Genomic DNA, 9,063 nt, shown 5'->3' on the forward strand with positions numbered 1-9,063 from the left:
TTACACTAAGAAGATCAGAGTTAAAATGACTAATTTCAACTTAAGTTAGAGTAAAGCAATAGGATGTTCATTGTTCAATCAAATTATTGCAATGTGATCACAGTGTAACCAGTGTGCTTTGAGTGTTCTAAGGACAAGGACCCTGGACTCTGAGTTTCAAAAGTGAATATATAACCTGAGCTGGGATTTACTTAGGCCTATAGCTTTAGGCTTTCTGTACAATCAGGTTAGTGTGGGAAGTCTTTGGATGTGTTTTTGGAGCTGATACTATAAACATACCAGCTTCCTTTTGCTCCCATGCACAGCTAATTTCAGTGTATTCATCATGTCACCATGCAGGTTATCAACTTCTGGAACCACAGCAATAGCATGACTTCCTGTTTTCAAACGCTTGCTGATGACCCCTAAAATGTCTCTGTTACTATTTACAGTAAGTCCTAACCGGCAGTCTATTTTCAGACCTCTCTTTGTTGAGCTTATGCTGTCGAATAGTTAGACCCCAAACCTTACATCTCTTTAAAGGGTAGGGTGGGGTTGATCTGACGTTCATCTACTTTCAGCAACCCTGTCAGATCATCATATTTGGGGTGTAAAATGTTACATAGGAGAAATTTAAAAGACAGAATGTTTGCAGAGCTACAAGTGTTTGACATAAATTTTAAGAACATTGCCACAAAATGTCACCAGTTCCTGCATTAGCAGTACATGTCTTAGGAAATATAACAGAACACATGAGGCCTCCATAGCTACCAATGACTAAGCCTTGGTGATAATTTGAGCTTTTGATCATAACATGCACCATACAATCTTAATTTACATCTTTAGAAAGGCCCTTTTAAGCTCTGCTAAACCCCTGTTCTGTCATTATTATCTGCATTTGCTTTCATGGAAACAGCAGTTCCTTATTCAATCAATATCTAACTCAACAGTGAGTTTTGAAAGGGCAACAACATTATGACTATTTCTTGTGCCAGTAATGTGTCTTATTTGATTGCCTGCTCAGCTCCTGTCACTGGCCTCTGTCTTCCGTCCTGCTCCAGTGATGCAGAGCTGACAGGGCTCATCATGTTCTTCTGTCAAAATCAGCAGCATCTCTGACTATGGGATTTCCACCACCCTGCACAAAAATACAAGCACATCTTCTTTATGTATAATGTTCAAATTCTCTCTTTTGCTGCTAGGCATAAAATAAAGATAATGTAATTATTTATATCACATTTTAGGTAAAGTAATGTAGACCCAAACAAATGAAAATGGAGTCAGCTTCACTAAAACAGTTTGGACTAACCATAAGCAAAACATTCCATCTTTGGCTGATGCAAATGTTCAACAGTTGTGAGAAAAGTTCAAAATCCATGTGATAAAAAATGTTTTGCACCCAATCAATAAATCCAGGATCAGCATGCATCCCTGAAACAGTACACCAACAGGTGTTCACACCCCAGCTGGAACTAAAACCCACACGACAACTGCCTAATGCACTTCTTATGATCTTTGAAGAGGGTGGATTCTTCAAGTGTTGTTTGGCGAAGATGGTTCTCTTGTAAAACTTTGGACCAGAAATACGTCATCTCTTCCAGGAATCGCAGACAGCACAAAGCATTTTTTGATCACAGACCCCATAGAGGTTGCTGTCTACAGTTGTCTTATTCACCAGCAGAGAAAAGCAGAAGAAATGCAAGTGGGTAATGCAGGATCAATAAACTTCTTATGTTTTCTTCAACCTATTAAGTCTGGGAAGGAAAATGATGACAATATTTATACAAAATGTAAACACATGAAAGGCCAACACCAAATCTGAAGGATACTTCCTGTCTGGGGATATTTATTCTTCCTAGCTCTACAGATATCCATTAAGTGTCTGAATAAGGTTATTGTTCACTCCTATGTGTGTATATGTATGAAAAGTATATTGGACATTGGTTCAACTAAAGACATGTTGCTGTGTCCTTCAAGCAACATGTAACACTAACATTGTGCCGGTCAGTCTGTCTGTAATGAACTAAAATAAAGATAATCTCGGCCTTGTGTTACTGAACAGATGTATAACAGTGCATATTTATCAAGACAGCTGCGTCAGTCAGCCGACAAGCAGGCAGAGAGGAGAGACAGAGTCTGACCTTCTGTTTTGGAGTCACTGGCTGTCACCTTAGGCTTACTTTAGCTCAGCAATTGAAACTCTTGTGACCTCTGGAAACCTGCAGCATAGTACCTTTAAATTCCTTCACACAGGACATCTCTGTAGCACCACAATGCTTAATTTATAATAGTATGATGTGACAAGCATTTGGCAGATGGGGGTGGATTGTATGAAATACTGAGTACCTAATTTTGCCATGGGATGGCACTGTCTAACTGTATTTACCATGGGGGGGGATGAAGAAAAGACCCAAAAGTTTATTACTGTAAAACACATTTGTTTTCAGTTTTTAAACACTGTGTAGATCAAAGAATCAGAGAAAAATAATATTCTTTTTGACAATATGTTTTCCTTTAAAGTGCTGGGCTTAAATGATCTGCTGGTATCATCATAATTCATCTACCAACCTGACAGTGAAGTTTAACCAACCTCATCCTTCTTTCCCTCTCCTTGAAAGGTATCTCAGGAGTAGTTTGTTTGAAATGTCTTTCTTAATTACTTGAATTTTATCCAAAGACCTGAACTGGGAATTTGGTACAAGAAATTAATTGACTCTAGTCCCTCAGCTCTCCTTAAGAAGACGTGGGGATGACACAGTTGATGACACATATTTTTAACTATTGTATGTACACAGCAGAGGGAGAGCCGGTCCTCTTAAGGAGATGGATTTTCTGGTTGTTAAGTTTGAAGTTCCAGCACGTCAGAAAACTAGAGGCTGATGATACTCCATCACAGACAAGACAGTAGAATATAATTTCCCTTCAGTTCTATGCAGCGTCTCCATTCACCTCCCTGCGCTTCCAGCTCTCTCTGTTGGACATCCTCTGTTGGACACGTCTCCCTATTTTCTCCACATAGCAAAAGCCACTTAAGAAAACTGACAAAGTAATCAAGTAGCACTGCAGTTTACAAGGCAGAGCACATGGCTCACTGAGCAGGTTGAAAGAGGTGCAGAGACCGGCCATGTAGCCCACCCCTTTCACTCATCCCTTCCTCACTTTGTCGTTTATTTCAAATTTTTGTTTCTCTCATTCTTTTAAACATACACCATCATGCACACACACCCTTCTGACTCATTGCCTCTATAGCACTTCACTTAAACATCCCACACACACACACATCCTGCAGGTATGGGGTAGTGAAGTGCATGATGAAGCTGCTGAGACTGAATTTTCAGACAGCTGTGTAATTGAAAGGGAAAATATGCCAACAATGTGCTTAATTGTTTGTGTGTGTGTTTTGTTTCTTTGTTTATATGTTGGCGTTTGTGTGTGCATACGCCTTCACCGTGGGATTCAAAGCTGTTTGTAAAAATCCAAAAATCTATAATTATATGTCATTTTGATTTGCTGTTTTTTTTCATTATAACAAAAGTCACTTTTCAGTCCAAAATACACCCCTAATGTCTGTGTATGTGAAGCTGATGATGAGTAGCCTACAGATTATCAATGTGTGTGAATAATAAAAACAAATACTGCTCAATTTATCTCTTCAAAGGTAGAGATCAAAGGTTCATACAGGCTTAATGTGGATGAGTTGTATCTGTTCCAAACCAGAAAATACATACTCATCCTCAGAAAAGAAGACTTGATACTGTTATTTCCTCCTTTATTTCTTTTTGCAGCTGTATATCAAAGCAGCATTAGATGGTGGAGTAGATTTGCCTCCTCAGGTCTGGCAAAGGGAGACAGTAACAAAGAACTGGAAAAAAAACAGGCAGTAGAAAACATATTTCTGAGCAAAAAAAACCCAAACAAACCATAGGAACATTTTCCCCATAAAGAAAAACATTTCTGTGCATCTGTTACATTTGTGTAAATAAGCGTGATAAAGTGGCATTCCCGGTCCCTGTGGTTTTGATCTTCAGGGCCCAGAACAGGACCCTGTGATTGGCTGTCGATGATGTTGTTCAGTTGGACTGAGAACAGCCAACAGTCATGTCTCATCGGGGCAGCCACCACCTGAGCACTGGGCACTGCATCACACTGCCTTCACATGGACACAGTCATGAACTGGTCTGCACTGGATTGTATTTCTGGCCTTAGTAGGATTTTCTTTTGTTTTATCATGGAAAAATAAAAATACAAGTGGCAGAAGAAGTATGTAGATCCTTTACTTTAAAGGTATCCTTTACTTGTACTTTAAGTAAAAGTACCAATGCAACAAAAACATGGAAACACGTAAAAATACTCCTATTCAAGTAAAAGTCCTCCATTCAAAACCCTATTTAAGTAAAAAGTACTGACGTGTTATCAGCTAAATCAAAAGAAGGCTGTTCAGTACATGTGAGGCAATCTTAAAAATATAAAACTCTTTCCTTTCCAACTCATGTGGACTTGCTTTTTAAAAGTGTCCCGCTGCTTCCAGCAGGGCAATCTGACATTTTCCTGCTCATCTGTTGTCCATTCTTTGCCACAAAAAAGTGCTTTGAATGACGTTGTATGAGGAGAGCGGAGAGGAAGAGAGGAACGTGGAATGTGCAAAAACAAAACAAAAACCCAACAACTTCCCAAACAGTATAAGCCCTTCTGTCAGTTCAGAGCACTGCAGTAACCACATCCTCCATGTTAAGGTGGCACGTGATGCGTGCCAGGAACATGTCAAGCCGCGGATAATGGCTGAGACAGATGTGTCACGTCTGCGCACAGAGGGGGAGAGAGGGACATGTTTTGGGTATGGGATTAATTTGCCTTTTGGGACAGGTGCTGAGAGGAGTGGCTGCAGACACAATAAATCTTATGTTACATGCAACTCCACCCCTCCCCCTATCCAACTTCACAGTACACTGGGAACATGTAACTGGCTAATTCATACGGAAAAACTCTGTCAGCGATATGCTTTTACACCAGTGTTACTATTTCCTGTAATGAGAGATATCTTTCTTACTCTTTGCCTTCTTTGAACAATATGGATTTTGGCTAGTAGCACTCATGTTGTCAGCTGGTGACTACAAATTATACCAACTCAGTCTGAGTGAACCTTGATTTAAACCAGACACTGCATCATATTTTAACTGAAACAGTTTTTTTCCCACTGATTTCATATCTCAGGGTCCCTGGTCAAATGCAGGAGTTATGGTGCACGGATGAATTTAGACATGTAATAAGCCAGTCAAACATAATTGTCAACAGATGTAATTCAGCTCTGAAATGGCAGCACAGAGTGGGGATGGGGATGATGGGTTGCTGCACCCAAGGCTATGTAAATACATTATTTAATATTTTATGATTCATGACTTTATACATGAATTCTGATATCAACTCTCTTTCCTTATGAAACCCAGGAGCCATATTATGAATTTATGGCAGGACTACATGTTCTCTCCACTAAATGGTGCAACGCTCTCAGGTAATTAATAAAAGGGCTGTGTATTGCATTGACACCATTTCCAGCTTGTCTACTAATGTAAGTTAGCAAATTTTGTAATGGAATGGCCTCAAAAACTAATTAAAATAAATGTTCGATCAATAATAGAAAACAAAGTGTTTCTTGGCCACTGCTGGAACCAGTCTGTCCTGAACAGAAAAACAACTATAGGCCTATGTGTGGTAGGTTCAAGCAGCTTATAAAGACCAATATTTACGCTTGTTGTTAGGTCTGCCACTAGGTCGCGACCTCTAGTGGCAGTATGACTGTAGCCAAACAGAAAGTCAGGTGAACCAGTATTAAGAGCAAGAAAGTCCGCGAAAGGGTGGGGGGATTGGGTCAAACTCAGGACTTTCACACAGGAGACTGGCATTTGAGTAAGTCCTGAGTTAGGCTACTTAGAGTTTTAGGTTACATAGCTTTACTAACGTACAAGGGTGAGTGAGTTAAGTCAGGCGATTTACGAGTTAGTACGAGTACTTACGTCATGTACTCATTTTAACCCAAACCATGATGTTTTCCTGAACCTAATCAAATACTTTTATTGCAAAAACTAACCAAACTGTGGCCGTTTCACAATGTTAACCATGTGTTTAACGTCATGTGACTTACATGAAGTTAAGGTCTGATACTCCTGGACTGGTTGCTGGACTTTCCAACAGTCACATATGTTGTTTAAAGGAACTGTCATATAAGTTGTTTTGGGAGGCACTGACAAACCACCTATTTTGTTGATAAGGTATGAAGACATGTTGGCTGGAACACAGACTAAGGATCTAAGATATATGTAAATGTAACAAACCAACCAACTTGTCACAACAGGTTACTTGGAAGTCCTAAACATCTGTGAAAGAGTGCATACACACTTTTAAGACCATCACCCTCCTAGATGCCCAGAACTCAAGAAATCAACACAGAGGTTAAAGATTGACCTTTCTAGCTTCAGCAACTGGCACTGCAACTTTGACCTCTTTATCCTCACTGACCTCCCAGTGGGCCAGTCATTACAAACTGCTGCTGCTGCTGCTGCTGCTGCTGCTGATACCTCCTGCGCCTGAAAACATTGCTATGAGAGCTGAGTTAAACAAAACAGTACATTACAGACTGGACAGCTAAACAATGAGCTGAACTCACTTGCAAAGCTCCGTGAAGCCGAGGGGACGTGCAGATTCGGGTGATAAATCTTTGTATGTTTATCACTACAAGTGATAAACGTTTCTTGTTTTTTTACATTGTCATTTGATACATTTTTATAAAGATATTGATTATAGCTGCTTTAAAAGCTTAAGAGGATTAAAAGCGAGGGAACTGTATTAAAAGCTTTTGAATGTTCAACTGTTCAGGTATAAAATGAACTCTTACAAACTATTTAGATCAAAAACACCAATCTGTACCAGAGCTTGAAATTACCCCTCCAGACTACGCTATTTTCATGCTGACATGTGAAGTGACATACCCTTTAAATTCAAAGGTGAGGTTATTTGCTTCATGGTTATGCACTAGTGGTGCCTATAAGCATTTAACTGCTTTGTTCATCTCACTGCCTGGATACTGGCACAAAGTTAATTTCCATTGTTGTAACTGATGTTTACATCCAGCTGGAAGCCACTGCCTTCTTTTGTGAAACCGTCTCACTTCTTCTCCTCAATAGAAGGTTCCCACGCTAAACGCTGTTATTGTGTTTGGTAATACTAACCACACCAATCTGCCATTTGAGCTCCCGAACGACAAGCAACAGATGACAAATCCCTGTGGACAAAACAGAACACTCCAGCAGATTTGCATGTCAAACACTGATGCTTACCGCCTGCTCCTACAGGCTCTGCTGGGTCTGACCATGTCATGCTGCTCCTCTTAGGGAGTGTTTCAAGTGTACAAACTGGGTTATGCTCACTGCAGCTTGTTTGGGACACTTTTGATGAGCTCGCTGACATGAAGACATCACACACACTACATCGTCGTGTGTGAAGATGTGTGCACCGTCGCAACCACTGACAGTGAACTGCTCTTTTGTGAGATCAAGGCCCAGAAGAGGCAGCACGTTGGAGACCTCATCAAGGTCTGAAGAGAGCCGAAACATCCCTGAGTTCCCATTATGCCTCTACTTTATCCCTCCAAGTCAGACTGCGATTTTTTAGTTATTCATGCTCGTACGTGGAGAAAGACTTTGAGCTTTTAAAAGCTGAGGAAGCTATATCAATTTAATAACCACAAAAAATCTTTTTCTTCTTCCCCTCTCTGTCTTTCTGTCTAACTCTTTGTTTCACACTCTTAACTAAATTAATTAAAAACTAAGCAGAATAATTAAAAACTGATGTGAATGTGATGTACAAAAGAATCATTCAGATGACTAGACAGCTGAAAAAGACTCACTACTTTGTGTTTTTTGATTTTCAGAAAGGGTTTGATCTACAACCTATCAAGTAAAAATGGAATTTTGAGTGACATGTTTTACATATTCAAGGCAAATGTAACTACAGCTACTCACTTCATAATTATGGGGTTTTACATAGGCTATTCTAGGGGTTATTAGCTAAGACATTGAACTTTACCTTCAGAGAGTGGGACATATCTCCTGTTTTCTGTGGTTGTGATGTGTTTTTGTTTTATTATTTTACATTTATGAATTTATGACAGGATCTGGTGGTGTGCAGAGAGAGAAGAGCCAAAATTAATAGAACCATTATTTATATAGCAGCTGTCATTCAAATGAGCGACCCATCAAAGAACATGACATGACAAAAGAAACCAGAAAAGCACAGCCACAAAATGATTTTCCAATCATTGTTTTGTAGAGTGGTACATCATACAACTTTTTCAATGTGTAATCTATCTACCTACAGTATGTTGTGTATATAGATATATACATACAGTATATAAGAACAGGAGCCCTCTTTTACATGCATTCCATGTTTATTGTAAAAACAAACAATGACAAATTATAGAATAATCATAGAGATAGACATTTTAAAATATCCACTAAAAAAGTGTAAAAAATGAACATTAGTCAAAAGCCAAGAGCATTGCTGCAGGAAACGTACCACTAAGATTAATAGTGCCCTTAATGAGATTTCTGAAACTACTTAGAGTTACCAGAGTCTTGGGCGTCAGCGTCTGTCAACGCTTCCATGAGGATGGAGCAGCATATCTGAATTTATTTTAATCATATCATCCCAATATCCAAAACTGTACTCTCTGCAGGAAAATAACATTTGATTGAAGCCATTCATTTAATTGATATAAAACTTCCACATGAGAGAGAAAATGGCCAAATCCATGCATCAGTTATTCAGTCCCATGTATTATTAAAGTTTGAGTGTATTTTGTGTCTGGATTCTTACATCAGAACGTCATTTGCCATTGTGATTTACGTAATATGATGATTTCTAAGGCTTTATTGCACACACACACACACACACACACACACACACACACACACACACACACACACACACACACACTCCCTCTCAAAGAGAGAGAGAAGGACAACAAATTAATTTTTTATGTGTCAACACTGGGAAGTGAGCGTGCATTTTATAGTGATCGGACAATTCGTG

This window comes from Micropterus salmoides, unplaced genomic scaffold, assembly GCF_014851395.1.
Source record: "Micropterus salmoides isolate LMB-PRFRI ecotype aquatic unplaced genomic scaffold, ASM1485139v1 Ms_hic_scaffold_9, whole genome shotgun sequence".
Taxonomy (NCBI): Eukaryota; Metazoa; Chordata; class Actinopteri; order Centrarchiformes; family Centrarchidae; genus Micropterus; species Micropterus salmoides.